An 18,532-nucleotide genomic window follows, 5' to 3' on the forward strand; every position below is an offset into this window, starting at 1 on the left:
AAGTTATACAAGAGTGGTAGGAAACATCGCTCCCTACCCAAAGGGAACTCACCATATCCAGGAGGTCCATAAAGAAAAGTCCGAGATAAGCCAATTTGTATTACCCTAATCTAAACAAGCTTCAGTATGAAAAGTATAATGGAACATGTTAATGCTCTTAATTAACAATGCACAGCAGACTGGGACAAATTTGAGGTCAGAGTTTTTAACTTTTGTGCCACAGACTACTTTGGCAGTCTGGTGAAGCCATGGACTCTTCTAAGAATGTTTCTAAATGTATAAAATAAAATTCATAGCAATAGTTATAATGTGATACAAAGTATCTCATTCCTAGTGGTGATACAGACATAGGTATAGCTGTTTGTTGCTTACATTCAAAATTGAAGGAAATGCTAAATTTCAGTTAGAGATTAGTAAAAATAAAGATGTATTTTTTTTTTCTCCCATCCAAGTTCACATACTCCCTGGATTCTATCCATGAACTTCATGATAAAAAATTTCAGGTAAAGTCTAGTGGGCTTATTCCTCTTAGTAAGCCTTGAGGGGATTGTGAAATATTAACATACAGTTATAATTTATATCCATAACAATAGTGATTCATTAAAAAAAAGTTTAATTACTACCAGTATACTCTCATTAAGAATGCGTGGAAGTACATAACAGTATTAGGAAATAGTTGTATCCAATTTGTTGATTTTATTTATTTATTTTTTAAACTATATCTATAATCATACCCTATGGAAAACTTTCCTATCCAGATGACTCATTTCCCAAGCGTTCTGGTAACTTATGTTTTACTATATCATTCTTATTTATTACATGCCTTTGCAAATAAGATGTGGTGGAAGAACTGCAAAATGAAAATAATAGCCAAAGATTAAATTAAAATATTGTATAAATTTCTTAATAAGTGTTAATAATTATTATTTGAAGTACTATGTGTGGGGTCTTTTAATTCATTATCTTATCACATCTCCATTACATAGATAAAACACTCAAGATCTGAAAATTATTAACTGGTAGAGTAAGGATTTAAACCTAGGCAGTATGATCTCAAAGCTCACACTCAACCAGTAAGCTGTTTGATTATTTTTTAGTCCTTTGACTAATAGCCAATATTAATTTGCCTAATAGTGCAACAAGTATATATTTGCTGCCTCAATTATGCATTTCTTAGTATTCCAAGTAGAATTGCACCCAGTGACTGAAAGGAATTTTTTAAATTCTTCCTTTGCAGCAATATTGCTTATAAGATCCAACACCACCTTTAAGTAAGTGGGTGACCATTTGGGGCTGGAAAATTGTTTTGCAGAGATTTTTGTTGCAATGGAGTTTTGCTTAGAAAAATCCACTTATGCCTTTCCCTGCCCTACAGACATACTTTCTCATCTGAAATTAAACCTGTTTTATAATGGTGCCACTATATTTTTATGTTGACCACTGTCAAGATTGTATACAAGAAATGATGACATATAAATAAATGCTAATATATGAAAGTCTAGATTATATATGCCTGGAGACAAGTGATTGTGTAATCCCAATTTTTTATTTGGCACTGAAGTGAATTTATTGGTTGATTACACCTTCTATTTATTTGCTTGTAGTTACACTAGCAAACTTAACAATTTTACTCAATTTTGTTAGGGGTAAAATTAAAAGGAACATGACCTAGAAGCATTTGATGCTTTAGGGCAGCCTAGGGTTAGCTGAAAATTTAAAACACTATTTACATATCTAGTGTTAGACTCACTTTACAGTTGCATATAAGGTTAAAATTGACTTTCATTAATTTGACTATTTGAATTACAGTGGTTGAAATGTCTCTATCTGATAAAAAGGAAAGACATGTTTTTTATATTACAGTCTTACAAAGGGCTAAAAAGATTTTATATATGAAAAAACATTGACATTCAAAAATTAATACAGATACAAAAATGTTGAAAAGATGAGTTTTAAAAAATCCTTCTTAGTGAATATTGAAGTCTCAAAAACTTTCTAGTTATGGTAGATCAGATCTTGCGTGAATTGATGTAAAACACAAGAAAAATATAAAGAATCAAGAAGATTAGTATAAAAGTGGCAATGAAGTAAGTAATAAATAACTAATGAAAATGTGTCAAAGTCCTAATGTTATGTGAACATATCAGCAAAGCCACATAATTATAAAAACCTTAGTGCTGGGGTTAATTAAAATGTACTTGTGAATAAATACAGTTAACATAGATTGATATGTATACTTAGGTTTATGGAGTCCGTATTGTCAGATCTTTGTAACTTTGTCATGGAATTTTATAACTTGCTAAGGATACTGGCTTGCTAGGATACTGGCTCTAACACACTGTATGCCATTTTATTAGTTTAATTAAATTGTAAATGCTGTGGTCCAGAATCTATGCTTACATATGCTGCTTGGAATAGGTAATTTAGAACCCAGGTCAACCAGTATTTCATATTGTTTGCATAAAAGTTATATTATTCCTTCTCTATACTTTACCAGTTTAGAATCTCATTTTATGATCAAGACAAGTTAATGTGGTTTAGGGAACTGTATTTGTGCTAAGAACATCATTTTGACCTTACATTAAGATGGCTTTTGGTACATAATGAACCATGCACAAATGTTTGAGCTAAAAATAAATTTGAGCATTTTCCCATAAAAACCTGTATACATGAATGTTCAGAGTAACATTCATAATAGCTAAAAAGTGGAAAGAACTAAATGTCCATCAGCTGATAAATGGATAAATAAAATGTGATATATCCATATGATGGAATAGTATTAGTTAATAAGAAAATATGAAATACTGATACATGTATCTTGAAGCTTGAAAATATTCTAAGTGAAAAAACCCAGACACAAAGGCCACATGTTTCATTCCATTTATAGGAAATGGCTAGAATAGGCAAATCCATAGAGACAGAAAGGAGATGACTGGCTGCCAGGGATAGGGGCAGGGAGAATGGGAAGTGATTGCTAAATGAGTATGGGGTCTTTTGGGGGGAGATGGTGAAATGTGCTACATTGAGATAATGGTGATGGTTGCAGAACTCTACAGATACACTAAAACCCCCTGAATTGCACACTTTGAAAGAATTTTATGGTATGTGAATTATCTCAGAGTTTTAAAAAAAAAAGTTAATTAGAACCAAATATGAAATCAACCTGAAGCTTATTACTATTTTCAATATCTCAACATTCTCAGATTACTGATGATAAATGAGATGCGGCATCCTTGTAAAATGAAAAATTTACAGCCAGCAGTAGGTTTTCCTTCAATACAAACAGTATAATTAATCCAGATTAGATTTTAATACAACAGTAAGCCTTTGCTATCTGTTAGGCTTTTTTTTTTTTTTAAAGATTTTGTTTATTTATTTGACAGACAGAGAGACACAGCGCGAGAGAGAACACAAGCAGGGGGAGTGGGAGAGGGAGAAGCAGGCTTCCTGCGGAGCAGGGAGCCCGATGCGGGGCTCGATCCCAGGACCCTGGGACCATGACCTGAGCCGAAGGCAGACGGTTAACGACTGAGCCACCCAGGCGCCTAGTTAGTTTTTAATTTGGGGGTATTTTCACCAATCTTATTTAATGAATAAAACATAGTGATTAAAATTAATTTTAAGTAGCACTGTATTTCACTTGAAAATAAAAGTTTGAGAGTATGGCCAGAAATAGAATACATCCAATTACAAATAGTCTAAACAGATAAAAACTTTTCTTTAAAATTTCAAATGAAATCAAGTTAGGTTGAAAATCATGGATAAATCATCTAGATAAGGATTTTGAGGATTAGGTAGTGTCAAATGAGAAAAACAATGTAGTAACAAGTTTGATGTCTTTTATTGAAGGGAAACAATCCATCTATTGGGGGAGCATACTACCTAACAAACAGTAGAACACTCTTTTCAGGGGATTTTGGACAGGAGCGGGTTGTACAGAGCATTAGAAGCAGTAAGATGGTAGCAGTAGGATTGGCTAGGAGGCCAGGGATTTCCTTGTAAGGCTAACAGGTCCTGTGTTTTAGGGTAAGGTAACCTAGCTAAAGCTGAGTTGAAGGATTGTGATTGGTGTATGCTAGGTTTCCCTAGCAGGTGTTTTCCATAAGCTCTGGCTGATTTACGTTTAGGTTTGTGATGCGGGCCTGGCCACTGAGGTGGCCTCAGTTTTGTGGATCCCAGTATACAAATTAACTTTATCAGTACTTAACTAAAAAATAAATACTTTGAATTAATATTACTTTCCAACAATAGATATAATCTTTGTTGCTTCAATAACAATGTAAAAAAGTCCAAAGGAAACATATTGTGATTTAGACCAGATATGGATCATTGTTTTACCAATACTGGATTTGATTATTTAAATATATCTATGTGAGAATTCTTTAGTAAATTAATAAGTTCTTTTATTAAAGAATTGTAAGTTAGGAGTGATGGGAATGCTGTACATAGTGGTTCTGAAGGATCTGATCTATATAGTATCTAAGTAAATGGAGGCACTATGTGAGACTTTTTTTTTTCTCAATATTTATTAGAGTGTATATGCTCTAATAAAGGGGGGAGGGGCAGGAGGAGAGGGAGAATGAGTTTTAAGCAGACTCCATGGTGATTGTAGAGCCCATGTGGGGCTTAACCTCAGGACCTGAGATCATGACCTGAGCCTAAACCAACAGTCAGATGCCTAACTCACTGTGCCAGTTTTTGATACACAGTATTTGGTACCTGTTGATTTTTTTCACTGCACAAAAGCAGTAATTTTAACACACGGCACTAAAAGAATGAAACTAAGAAACATTTCACTACATCTAAAAAAACCTTAACGAATTTGACTTATTTGGTGTTGAAGAAATGTGACAGTTTCAGAGATATCCCATCATCAAAACATATTAAATCCTAAAAGTTAACGATTAATAATGAGATTGGTCTTTACCCTATATATACTTGGTAAGAGAACAGTATGATACAGGTTCTCCACCTTACAAAAAGACCCGTACAAAAATGGAGAATCTTGGGTGCTACAATACTTGAAATTCAGCTCTCCGAGAATACTTTCAACAAAACCCCCTGAGATTTAAGATATAATTAGATAGTCACAGATTTTTGTGAATTTAACTTTTCCTTATTTTCCTTCTTTCTATTCTGCAATAATGGAGAGAAGGAGATTACCCTGGAGCATTTTAGGGATAAGGCTTAATTCCTACTCCTGGCTTGGATAGGGCTATAATTAGGGACAAAAGGTAAGGACATCGGAGACTACACGGAAAGGTGTGCAGGAAGAAGCGGGAAGAAAAATGTCAAAGGCAAAACTATTCTTAAGGAAACAAGGAATAAGGAGGATATTTTTTTCTTCCCCCTCTTTGCTCAAGCACTAGAAGATCTACTCTTGAGCATAGAATTCAGGCTACCACCATTATGGTGGTTCAGTTTTACACAACTTGATTGCCATTTCTATACTTGCTAACTTGAAATTTAGTCACTATAACATTGTTCACATATGATAGTGCATTCTGCCTTCCAAAAAAGCCTCCTTATTTATGGCTTTTAAAAACATCCATTTATAATATGGGACTGCTTTTGATGTAGGTTGAGGCAGAATCAAAGAGACTCATACAGTTTGTCAGTCAGTGATATTTGCGTCTAACTAGGCCAAGTGGAAGTTTCTCCCTAAGTGAAGGTTTAGGCTGAAGAATGTTAATGTAATAGAGACCTATTGATATAATTACACCCATCTTCCTAAAAAAATATAATGAATGCCTTTTATATGCAAGGCATTGAGCTAGATGCTGAAGATACATAAATGAAAGACCCAGATGTCACCTTTAAGAAAGTCTTTTAATTGGGAAGACCATTAAGGATCAGACAATCACAGTAATGTGATGACATAAATGCATGCATAGAGTAATATTAAGGTACTTAATTTAGCTGGGGGTGCTCAGGGCAAGTTTCTATATGGAAGAGAGCTGTCTTTAAAGAAATGAAAGAAAGGCATAGCTGGTGGGGGGCGGGGGAAAGGAGGAAGCTTCCTAGGCAGAGGGAACAACGCAAAGACTTAGAGAACTTGACCTGGTAAGTTTTGGAAACCACAGGTTTGGCAAGTACTTTGGATTGCAGTTGGGGAGTAGAGGAGGGCAGAGGAAAGAATGAATGAGAAGAGACAAAACAGTTGAAAGACAAGGCTGGATATATTGAGGGCCTTAACATGCCATGGTAATGAGTTCAGATTTTATTCTGAAGGGTATGGGATGGGAGAATTGAATTTTAACATAAAGTCTTGACCAGACTTTAATCACAAGAAGATAACTATGTGATAGCAGTATGGAAGATGTAACTGAAGTGTGTGTTAGAGTGGAGACTAGAAGCAAAGAGACCACTTGGGATGCTATTGAATAGTTGAGATGTGATTGTGAGAAAGACCTAGAATAGTTGCAGTACTTGCACTAAAGACCATAGTATGTTTAGTGTATTTACTGGGTAGAGTTTATGTTAAAAATTTTTCTGAGGATCCTCCAGTTATTTTTATTAGAATATTATAATAAAATCATGTGTAAAAAAACATTCCAATAAGCTATAACATTGTAATAAAAATAGGTTAAGACCTAATACTTGGTATTAACTCTTTATGCTCTCACCTCTTGAAGAACCTTAAAACTAAAGTTTATAAAATGTAGAAAAATATAAACTAATAAAATTAATATCTGTGTGTAACCTGCGTGCTACTTAAGTTTTTTTACTTTTTACAAATTACCTCTTGAAACGTAAATACAGAACTAACTGCCACAATTTAGGTTCTTCTAAATTTGGAATGTCTGTACTAACTGGTTGTGTTCCATATATGATGACCAGTTTTCTTTACTAAACCTTTAAGAGACCTTTGTTCATTCTTTCACTGATGTTATTTGGCTTTCACATGGCCAGAAAGAAGTGTTTATTATCTATTTCTTTTCTCATTTGCCTAAGAGAGTGCTGTTACACAGTACCAACAAGATCATAAACCTAAACACAACACAAGGCTCTGGAATCACATGGCAGTATTTAGTTATAGGTGGCAATTATGGTGATTTAGACTATGATTGTATTAGGGATTAATGAAATAAATCACAAAATGGGAAAAAATCTGGTAAAGAATTCAAAGATTCTAGTTTGAGAAACACTGATGTAGAGGTTATAAAAAACCTTTTGTCACATACCTGAAGTCATATTTGTTGAGTCTTGACTTTGTGACTCTGAGTAGAGTCAAGAAATGGTAGGCAGGTAGGACAGGTAAGTAACTTGACTCTAAAGTTAAAGTAAAGTGGGGGGGAAGGGCTTAGGTGCATTTTAAGGTTCATTCCTATTCTGGAGCTAAAAACATAGTATCTACTGGGAAAGTAATTCTGTCTCCAGGTCAGCCCACAAAGGGCTGTTCTCTAAATCCAACCTCTCTGTGTTTCATGTTACTATGAGAAAATACTCCTTAGAATTTCCAGTTGATACAGCAGGAATGAGCTCTGCCCATCAGAATGAGGCATCCTACCTTTCTGTTTTGTTAGTGAGAAATTCTCCTACCTTCAAGTAACAGGAATTTATTATTTCCTGTAACTTAGGGCAAGAACTCAAGCAGAGCAGGAATAATTGGACTGAGGGTAAAATCATATTGGGTGGTCAGATAAAAGCTTTAGAAAGTTGGAGATTGGTGGCCAAGGAATCTGTATATTTAACCTTAGATGTCACTCTGTGGTTTAGGTCGGCTCTGGGACCCCCTTCTTTTCTTTTTTAGTGCCAGATTGGTTCACCCATGTTCCTCTCTCCTGCCATTACCAGTTGCTTCCTAACAGAAACCAACAAGCTTTCTTTTCTATCCTGCTAACTAGGCAAGTATACAACCTCACAGAATACAGAAGAAGAATACAATTCTTTTTTTCCTTATACTTTTGTTCCTAAAGCAAGTCTGTACCCTGTTAAGTTTTCATAAGGGTTTTAATTTCTGGTGATAGTATGTTAGTATTTATATATGATTATAAGCAAGCTCCTGGTAGTATGAAGGTCAGCAAGAGAGTAGTTGCAGTGATACAAAGAACTCTTATTTGATCCTGGTTTCCTTCCTGTCATCACTTCCAAGCCCCCACTCAACAGATCAGACTCAATAGAAAAAAATCACAAGATTCAACTGTACTTTAAAGGAAAATTAGAAATGGTTTCTGTAATACTCTTGATATAACAAATTAGTATAAATTCAGTGACTTAAGACAACAGTTATCTTAGATATTTGGAGCTCGGAAGTCTGAAATGGGTCCTACTGGTGTAAAATCAAGGTATAAGCAGGATTGGTTCCTTTCTGGAGGTTTGGGGCAGAATCTCTGTTCTTGCCCTTTCCAGCTTTAAGAGGCTGCTAGCACCGTGGCTCATGATCCCCTTCCATCTTCAAAGCCAGAAATGGCTGGTTGAATCTTTCTCATATCACGTCACTCTGACACACTTGCCGGCCTCCTTTCATTTATAAGGATCTTTGTGATTATATTGGGCCCGCATGGATAATCCAGGAAAATCTACCCATGTGAAGGCCAGAGGATTAGCTACCTTAATTCCATCCACAATCTTAATTCCCCCTTGCTATGTAACATAATATATTCATGGGTTCCAGGGACTGAGATACAGACATCTTCGGTGGGGGTGGAAGATCAAGGGGAGACATTATTCTGGCTACCACAGCTATTTATAATTCTTTGGGTACTCTTGAGTTTAAGAGCAACTTTTTTCCTTCCATCAGTTCTCATTTTATTCATTCAAAATATATTTGACTACCTCCTCAAAATATCAAGTGTGAAATGGTATAGAAATTTAAATATACTAAGGATTAGAAACTTGTCAACTAAATTTTGTCACTGATGAGTCAGAATTTTATTGAGATAGTGTTGACAGAATTTAAATTTAAGCACATTGGGGAGTGAATGGAAAGTGAAAAAATGCAGAGCTTGGTCATGATAGGAAGTTAGAAGATAGGGAATTAGCTTAGAGTAATTCAGGGTCAAAGGAGGGTTATTATTATTTTTTTTTAGAATGGGAGAGATTGAGTATATTTATAGTCTAGAGGAAATTGTGAGAGAGATGAGATACAGAACAGAGATGAATAGATGGAGTCATTTTCCTCACAAGATGTGACTGTAGGTCAAAAATAAGAGTATTTGATTTTGAACAATGGGGAAACAGACAGTAGAAGGAATAAGATTAGAATGGGTAAAAATGAAGATAATTTTAAGTAAGAGGCAGAAAGTTGACCATTAATACTCAATTTTTTCAACTTAATTAATTGGAAGGAGTGCTTTATCTATTCATCTGTTGAGGAACGCTCAGGTTGCTTCTGTATCTTGGCTCTTGTAAATAATGCTACAATAAATAAAGGGTTGCATAATCTTTTCAAATTAGTGTTTTCATTTTCTTGGGTAAATACCCAGAAGTGGAATTACTGAGTCATACGGTATTTCTGTTTTTAATTTTTGGAGAAATCTCCATACTGTTTTCCATAGTTGTTACACCAGTTTACATTTCCACCAAGAAAGCATGAGGGTTACCTTTTTTCCACATCTTTGTCAATGCTTATTATTTCTTGTCTTTTGATACTAGCCATTCTGACCACTTTGAAGTAATAGCTCATTGTGGTTTTAAATTTGCATTTCCCTGATGATTATTGATGTTGAGCATCTTTTCATGTGTCTGTTGGCCATCTGTATGTCTTCTTTGGAAAAATGTCTATTCAGGTCCTCTATTTTTAAATTGTATTATTATCGGGGCACCTGGGTGGCTCAGTTGTTAAGCGTCTGCCTTTGGCTCAGGTCATGATCCCAGGGTCCTGGGATAGAGCCCCGCATCGGGCTCCCTGCTCTGCAGGAAGCCTGCTACTCCCTCTCCCACTCCCCCTGCTTGTGTTCCCTCTCACGCTGTGGCTCTCTCTGTCAAATAAATAAATAAAATCTTAAGTTGTATGAGTTTTTTAAGTATATTTTGGATATTAGCCCCTTAGCACATATGTCATTTGTAAATGTCTTCTCCCATTCTGTAGGTTGCCTTTTTGTTGTGTTGGTGGTTTCCTTTGCTCTACAAAAGCTTTTTAGTTTGATGTAGTACAAATTGTTTATTTTTGCTTTTGTTTCCCTTGCCTGAGGAGACATATCCAGAAAAATATTGCTTAAGTCCAAGAGTTTACTGCCTATGGTTTCTTTTAGGAGTTTTGTGATTTCAGGTCTTACATTTAGGTCTTTAATCCATTTTGCATTTATTTGTATAATGTAAGAAAGTGGTCTTAGTTGCATTCTTTTGCATTTAGCTATCCAGTTTTCTCAACACCATTTACTGAGGAGACTGTTTTTTCCCCAATGTGTATTTTTGCCTTCTTTGTTGTAGATAATTGACCATGTAACTGTGGATTTATTTCTGGGCTCTCTATTCTGCTCTATTGATTTCTGTGTTTTTGTGCCAGTACCATACTATTTTGATTACTATATCTTTGTAGTACAGTTTGAAATCTGGATTGTCAATACTTCCAGCTTTGTTCTTTCTCAGAATTGCTTTGGCTATTTGAGGTCTTTTGTCATTACACTCAAATTTAAGAATTATTTGTTCTAGTTCTGTTAACAGTACTAATGGTATTTTGATAGGGATCGCATTGAATCTGTAGGTTGCTTTGGGTAGTATGGAAGTTTTAACAATATTCTTCCAATCCATGATCACAGAACATCTTTCATTTGTGTCGTCTCCAGTTTCTTTCCTGATGTCTTATAGTTTGTAGGGTACAGTTCTTTTGCCTCCTTGGTTACATTTATTCCTAGGTAATTCTTTTTTGATGCAGTTGTCAATGGGATTGTTTTCTTAATTTCTCTTTCTTGTAGTTTGTTCTTAGTGTATAGAAATGCAACAGATTTCTGTATATTGGTTCTTTATTTAGAAAATTTACTGAATCCATTCATTGGTTCTAATAGTTTTTTGGTGGAGTCTTTAGGGTTTCCCATATATGGTATCATGTCACCTGCAAATAGTGAAAGTTTTACTTCTTCTTTACCAATTGGGATGCCTTTTATTTCTTTTTCTTGTCTGATTGCTGTGGCTAAGACTTCTAGTACTGTGTTGAATAAATGTGGTGAGTGGACATCCTTGTCTTGTTCCTGATTTTAGAGGAATGCTTTTAGCTTTTCACTGCTGAGTATGATGTTAGCTGTGGATTTGTCCTATATGGCCTTTATTATGTTGAAGTACATTCTTTCTAAACCCACTTTGTAGAGAGGTTTTATAATGAACAGTTGTTGAGTTTTGTGCAGGGCTTTTTCTGCATTTTTGGAGATGATCATATGATTGTTATCCTTCATTTTGTTAATGTAGTGTATCACATTGGTTGATTTGAAGGTGTTGAATTATCCTTGCATCGCCAAAATAAATCCCATTTGATTGTGGTGAATGATCCTTTTAACATATTGTTGAATTTGGTTTGCTGAATTTTGTTGAGGATTTTTGCATCTCCTTTCATCAGGGATATTGGTATATAATTTTCTTTTTTTGCAGTGTCTTTGGTTTTGATATCAGGATAATCCTGGCTTCACAGAATAAATTTGGAAGCATTCCTTCCTCATCTATTTTTTGGAATAGTTTGAGAAGGATAGGTATCAGTTCTCTAAATGTTTGGTAGAATTCACCTCTGAACCTGTCTGGTCCTATACTTTTGTTTGTTGGGAGTTGTTTTTTTTTTTTTTTTAAAGATTTTATTTATTTATTTGAGAGAGAGAGAATGACAGAGAGAGAACACCTGAGAGGGGATAGGGTCAGAGGACGAAGCAGACTCCCTGCCGAGCAGGAAGCCCGATGCAGGACCCGATCCAGGGACTCCAGGATCATGACCTGAGCCGAAGGCAGTTGCTTAACCAACTGAGCCACCCAGGCGCCCTGTTGGGAGTTTTTTGATTACTGATTCCATTTTGGTACTAGTAATCAGTCTGTTCAGATCTAATTCTTCCTGATTCAGTCTCCAGATTTTGTATGTTTCTAGGAATTTATCTATTTCTTCTAGGTTGTCCAAATCTCATATTCCTTTGTATTTCTGTGTCAGTTGTAACATCTCCTCCTTTGTTTCTGGTATTTTTTTAGAGGGAGGGGGGAAGGGCAGAAGGAAAGGGAGAAAGAGAATCTTAAGCAGGCTCCACACCTAGCACAGAGCCTGATGTGGAGCTCAATCTCACAACCCTGAGATCATGACCTGAGTCAAAATCAAGAGTTGGACACTTAACCCACTGAGCCATCCAAGCTCAATTCTTTCTCTTCTTTTGTTGATGAGTCTGGCTAAAGGTTTATCAATTTTGTTTTTTCAAAGAACCAGCTCTTTCTTTATAATTAATTGATCTACTATCATTACCATGTGCTTGCTTTTATAGGTGGAATTTTTTCCTTTTATAAAGTTTTCTTCTAGTTATGGCCTTTCCATTTTTGCTTATGGACTTCCCTTTAATATTTCTTGTAAGGCTGGTTTAACAGTGCTGAACTTTGTTTATCTGGGAAACTTTTTATCTCTCCTTCAATTCTGAATGATAACCTTGCCCAGTATTCTTGGTTGTAGATTTTTTCCTTTGAGCACTTTGAATAGATCATGCCACTCTCTTCTGGCTTGTAAACTTCCTGCTGACAAATTAGGTGATAGCCTTATGGTGTTTCCCTTGTATGTAACTATTTGCTCTTGCTGCTTTTAAGATTCTTTATCTTTAATTTTGGACATTTTAATTATTATATATCTTGGTGTGGACTGCCTTGGGCTCACTTATTTGGGGCTCTCTGTGTAGCCTAGACCAGGATGTCTGTTTTCATCCCCTTAAATAACTTACGGAGGTTTTTAGCTATTTTCTCAAATAAGTTTTCTGCCCTTTTCTCTTCTCCTTCTGGGACCCTATAATATGAGTGTTAGTATGCTTGATGTTGTCCCAGAAGTCCCTTAACCTATCCTTATTATTTGTTTTTTAATTTTCTTTTGTTTTTACTATTAGGCTTGGGTGCTTTCCATTACCCTGTCTTCCAGATCACTGCTCCATTCTTCTGCATTCTCTAATTTCCTATTGATTCTCTCTAGTGTATTTTTCATTTCAGCTATTGTATTCTTCAGCTCTGATTCTTTTTTATATTTTCTCTCTCTTTGTTGAAGTTCTCACTGAGCTCGTATGCTTCTCTCAAATCTGGTTAACATCTTAATGACCGTTACCTTGTACTCTTTATCAGATAGATTCCTTATCTCTTTCATAGTTCTCTTTCTGAGGTTTTGTCTTGTTCTTTTGTTTGGAACATACTCTTCTGTCTCCTGATTTTGTCTGACTCTGTATTGTTTCTGTATATGGGTAGGTCAGGTCTCCTGATGTTGAAAGTAACGGCCTTATGTAGAAGGTGTCCCATGGGGCCCAGTATCACAGTCCTCTGTGGTCACCAGAACCAGGTACTTCCAACGGTATCTCCTGTCTGGGCTGCATGCACCTTCCTGTTGTGACTGGGCATGATTGCTGCAGGCATACTGGTGGGCAGATCTGGCCTCCAGCCTAGGTAGCTGCAGTGATTAGCCATGACTACTGTGGGCATACTGGTGGGCAGGGCTGGACCCCTGTGCAGCTAAGAGATCTGGCTGTAGTGGGTGTGCTGGTGGATGGGTTTAGCTCCCAGTGTAGCTGGCTAAGAGTCTTAGCTACAACTGCTGTGGGCATGCTGGTGGGTGAGGCTAGCACCACCCCCCTCCCTGGGGCAGGAGTTGCTCTGGAGGTGCACTGCCCTGGGCTGGGGCTGCCCACCATGTGTGGTGGGGTGAAAGTTGCTTTGGGGAAACACTGGTTAAAATTGAGGCTGCTGAGGCACCTGGCTGGCTCAGTTGGTGGAGCATGTGACTCTTGATCTTGGGGTTGTGAGTTTCAGCCTCATATTGGGTGTAGAGATTAGCCCAATAAAATCTTAAAAGCAAAACAAAACAGGGTCTTTGCCAGGTGTGGTGCTGAATGGGCTAGACAGGTTTACAGGGGAATGCTGGGGTAGGGCAAGTGGTGTTATCAGGACAGATGGAGAGTGTCAGAATTGGCTCCCACAACCATCTGGCCAGCTAAGCTGAAAGAAGCAAGAAAAATGGTGCCCACAAGCATTTCCCTGACCCTTCAGCACATACCCTAAAATTAGTAAATTTCCTTCATGTATAACCCAGGTGCTTTTCAAACTGCTGCCTCTGTGTTGGATCTCAGACCAAGTGATACAGTGCTCTGACCCTTTGAGTGGAGTCTTGGTTTCTTATAGCCTTTTGGCTCTCTTGGAGTTAAGGTAAGCCCCGCTGATTTTCAGAGGCAGATTTTATGGGGGTTTCTTTTCTTTGTGCAGGTGCCGAGCCAGAGGCGCCTGATGTGGGCCTTGATTCCCCTTGCTTCTTAGAGAGGACCTCCATTCCTGTGATATCCCTCCTGCTTGTGGGTTGCTGTACCAGGGGTTTGGTTCCTGACTGAGTCTCTGCCCCTTCTACCCTTCTGAATGTGGCTTTTTCTTTATTATCTCTAGCTGTGGAAAAGCTGTTCTGCTAGTCTTCAGGTTGTTTTCAGAGTGACTTGCATTAAATGTAGTTGCAGCCTTGGTGTGTCCCTTGAGGGAGGTGAGCTCAGGATCCTTCTACTCTTCCATCTTCCTTGCAATTGGTACCTTTTGTAGTGTAAAATCAACCGCACTTCTCAAAAATTAATACTCCCATCCCAAGAAACCCAAATGGCAGAATAAAAGTTTATATGCCACATGAGAGGGAGTACAGAAAGAAGTGAGAGTGGCATTTTAAATTTAATTAAGATTCATTCAGCAGATATTTATTGAGCAACTACTATGCATTAGCTTCTGAGCGTGGGCTTGTGGAAAACTTAGATGATCTATTTTCATACTTTTTTTCCAAGAGTCCTTAAGTCTACAAAACAAACTGCCTGAGTTGGAGGCCGAAGCCTTGCCCATTCAGAATCTTTATCACCTCCCTCTATCTCCAATCCCATACCCACTCAGGATACCTCAGATGGTTCTGTGAGTATCCCTAGTGTTCACTGAATGGAGTCTGAAAAACTGATGGTTTAATGAATATTAATACCAAAGCCTCATCATTATAGTCATGTGAGGAACAAATAATATGAAATATATTAGAGATAAGTATAAAGATAGGTACTCAGATGAAGAGAATCTGGGCTAACAACAGATATGTGATAAAGACATGAGAATTTCAGTTGCTTGACATCTCAGTATAAACCAGCAATGTGCTAGGGCTGCCCAAAGAACCTACACAGTTTTACTCTGAAAGATGGAAATATGTGGTCCAGAACAAAGCAGTTGCTTTTTCCACATCTCCATTGGTCAAACCACAGTTTAAAAAAATTTTTTATGGCTTTATTGAAGTACAACTGACATACAATACATTGCATGTATTTAAAGTGTACAGTTTGGTAATTTACATGTATATACCCATGAAACAATCACCAAAATCAAGATAATAAACATATGCATCACTACAAGTGTCTGTGTACTTCTTTGTAAACCCTTTCTGTTGTTCCCCTAACCCCTCTCCCCTTTATCCACAGGAAGCTATTGATCCGTTTTCTGTCCTATAGACTAATTTGCATTTTCTACAATTTTAAATAGAATCAAACAGTATGCCCTCTGACTTTTTTTACTCAGCGTAATTATTTTGAGATTTGCCTATGTTGTGTCACTCAATAATTCATTACTTTTTTATTGAGTAGTAGTCTTTGTATGGGTATGCCACAATTTCCATATCCATTTACCCATCAGTGGACATTCTGGTTGTTTCCACTTTTTGTCTGTAACAAATACTCCCTTTTTTTAAAAACCCTATTTATTTATTTGGCAGAGAGTGAGAGAGCACAAGCAAGGAGGAGTGGCAGAGGGAGGGAGAAGCAGGCTTCCCGCTGAGCAGGGAGCCTGACACGGGGCTCGATCCCAGGGCCCTGGGATCATGACCTGAGCCGAAGGCAGACGCCCAACCAACTAAGCCACCCAGGCGCCTCTGTAACAAATACTCTTGTACGAGTGTTTGTATGGACATAGGTTTTCATTTCTTTTAGGTAAATAGCTAGGAGTGGAATAGTTGGATCATTTGATAAGTATATGTTTAACATTTTAAGAAACTGCCAAGCTGTTTTCCAAGTGGTTGTACTATTTTACATTCTCCCCAGCTGTGTATGAGAATTCCAATTCCTCCTGACTTGTTATGACTAGTCTTTTCAATCAGCCATGCTAATAGGTATGTAGTGGTATATCTCATTGTCATTTTAATTTGCATTTACCTAGTGACTAAAGATGTTCAACATGTTTTCATGTACTGCTTTACCATCTATATTTCTTCCTTGAAGAAAGGTCTCTATATTTTTCCCATTGTTTATCGAGTTCCTTTTGTTTGTATTTATTTACAGGTGATACAAATTAAGCATTTACACCAGCCTTAGAAAAATTTTAAAAAGTCATAACAAGGTAACATATACATGGAGGAATATGAAAAAGGCATGAAGGACTCAACTCATATTGGCTGGTGCCTAAGTCACTTCCAAAACTAAGTGTGCAGACAGTAGTATGCTAGAGTTGGCTTAAGCTGCCTTATGAGTGCCAATTTAAAAATTTTTAGAAATTCTGCAGGCTATTAAACACAGCCGTTATTAAAAATTAATTATAGGGGCGCCTGGGTGGCTCAGTTGGTTAAGCAACTGCCTTTGGCTCAGGTCATGATCTTGGAGTCCCGGGATCGAGTCCCGCATCGGACTCCCTGCTCAGCAGGGAGTCTGCTTCTCCCTCTGATCCTCCCCCTCTCATGCTGTCTCCCATTCTCTCTCTCAGATAAATAAATAAAAAATCTTTAAAAAAAAATTATATAAGCTGACAATTATGTTAAAATTCAATGTATCAGTCTCAGTAAAACTCAAAATTCACTCCCTCATTTTTACTATTTTCCATGTTTTTGTGGTTATGTCTATCATATCCATATAGTAGAAATCCCGTATTATAGTTTGATAATTACACATCTCCTTCCAGTTCTGTGTTCTGTGATGTCCTGTGGTAGCTTGAAACGAGCCAGTGGGAGTATTTACCACCCCCAGATTTGCAGACACCACAATCAAAACTTTTTTTTTTTTCCTGGTGAGTTGTCAAACATTTACCAGCTCACCAGTAATGACAAAGACCTTCAAACTGCACTGACTTACTCTCCATGATGAATAATTGAAGCTTTAGTCACATGGAGAACTCCCTTTTGTGAAACAATTCAAGAACAGATCAATATTTTTGCTGCAGAATAAAGCTTACAAAACCTATTTTCCTTGCTGCTCAGGTTTTTTTTTTTTTTTCTCATTTCCAAGTACCCTGAGGTTGAGAATGCCAAAGTCTACTGGATAAGGGAGCATGCCAATACATTATTTCTGTGGTGACATGTAAAAAATACAAAGTATTTTATTTGAAGTAGAACTAGAAGGGCTGTTAAATATTAAAAAGTGTAATGGACAAAAAAATAGGAAAGGCAAACAGCTCTGTATAACCAAATTTCTATTCATGTAAGAGTAGAGGAAACTAGACTAAAATGAGAGGGAGCAAATGATGATACAAGAGGAATGTTTGGTCTAAACACCCAATCAGCTTTCTAAAGGTGGACAAAGCATTTTTGTTTTAAGTCTAAACTTACTAAAGATGCTGGATATTATTAGAAATGTAAAGTTACAGATGCAGTATACTAGAGCAGTCCAGAGATAATCAAACTATGGGGGACAAGTTCGTAGTGCAAAAGATAGAGCTAATGCTATGGTTGAGTGTCCATTATGATTTAATTTTAAAAACAACTAGGAGAAACTAAGCATTTTAAAAGGAAAACAAACCATCTTAAAGTTCATAGTCTAAATTAAAAAGGCATATACATTTAAAATATAAAAGAAACATATACCATGAACCTTTTTTTTAAAGATTTGAGAGAGAGAGAGTACATGTGGGGGGGGGGGGCAGAAGGAGAGGGAATCCCAAGGAGACTCCCCCCTGAGCACAGAGCCTGACGTGGGGCTCGATCTCATGACCCTGAGATCATGACCTGAGACGAAACCAAGAGTTGGAGGCTTAACTGACTGAGCCATCCACATGCCCTGATCATCATGCATATGACTTTCAGTAAGACACTTATGTCTCACATGAAATTCAAATAGAAGTTAAGATGTTTGCCTGATTTTTAGTAAGATACTAGTACCCTAAAGTACTAATAGTGGTAACTGTTTAGAGTGATGCGTACTGAAGAATATCAGTTTAGTATTAAATTAGAGGGAACAAATAATCCTTAAATCAGTCAATGCCCATATAATCACTTTACTAATGGACAAAATAGATGGAACTTTCATCAAATCAGCAGGTACAGGCTTTATTTTTTAAAGTAAAAATGAGGAAATATATATCCCCAAGGAGGTAACTTCTTTCTCTCTCAAAACTTAAAATTTTATAAAGGAGATTGAATCATCTCACATGAAAATAAGAATATATGGAACTAATAGATGTA

At 36.8% G+C, this 18,532-nt stretch overlaps 1 protein-coding gene and 1 long non-coding RNA gene across 2 annotated transcripts in view; one reads left to right on the forward strand and one right to left on the reverse strand.

Annotated features, from left to right (window-relative positions):
* The window catches only part of UBE2D3 (ubiquitin conjugating enzyme E2 D3), a 73,612-nt gene that overhangs the window by 30,438 nt on the left and 24,642 nt on the right, over window positions 1-18,532 (reverse strand). The gene's annotated exons all lie outside the window — the stretch shown is intronic.
* The window catches only part of LOC135363627 (uncharacterized), a 33,786-nt gene that overhangs the window by 2,180 nt on the left and 13,074 nt on the right, over window positions 1-18,532 (forward strand). Inside the window, exon 3 of the long non-coding RNA XR_010409488.1 lies at window positions 1-18,532. This exon is cut by the window's right edge and continues 13,074 nt beyond it. This is a non-coding gene — a long non-coding RNA (uncharacterized LOC135363627).

This window comes from Mirounga angustirostris, unplaced genomic scaffold (assembly GCF_029215605.1).
Source record: "Mirounga angustirostris isolate CCGP_5_RB_7025 unplaced genomic scaffold, mMirAng1.0.hap1 SCAF_2, whole genome shotgun sequence".
NCBI lineage: Eukaryota > Metazoa > Chordata > Mammalia > Carnivora > Phocidae > Mirounga > Mirounga angustirostris.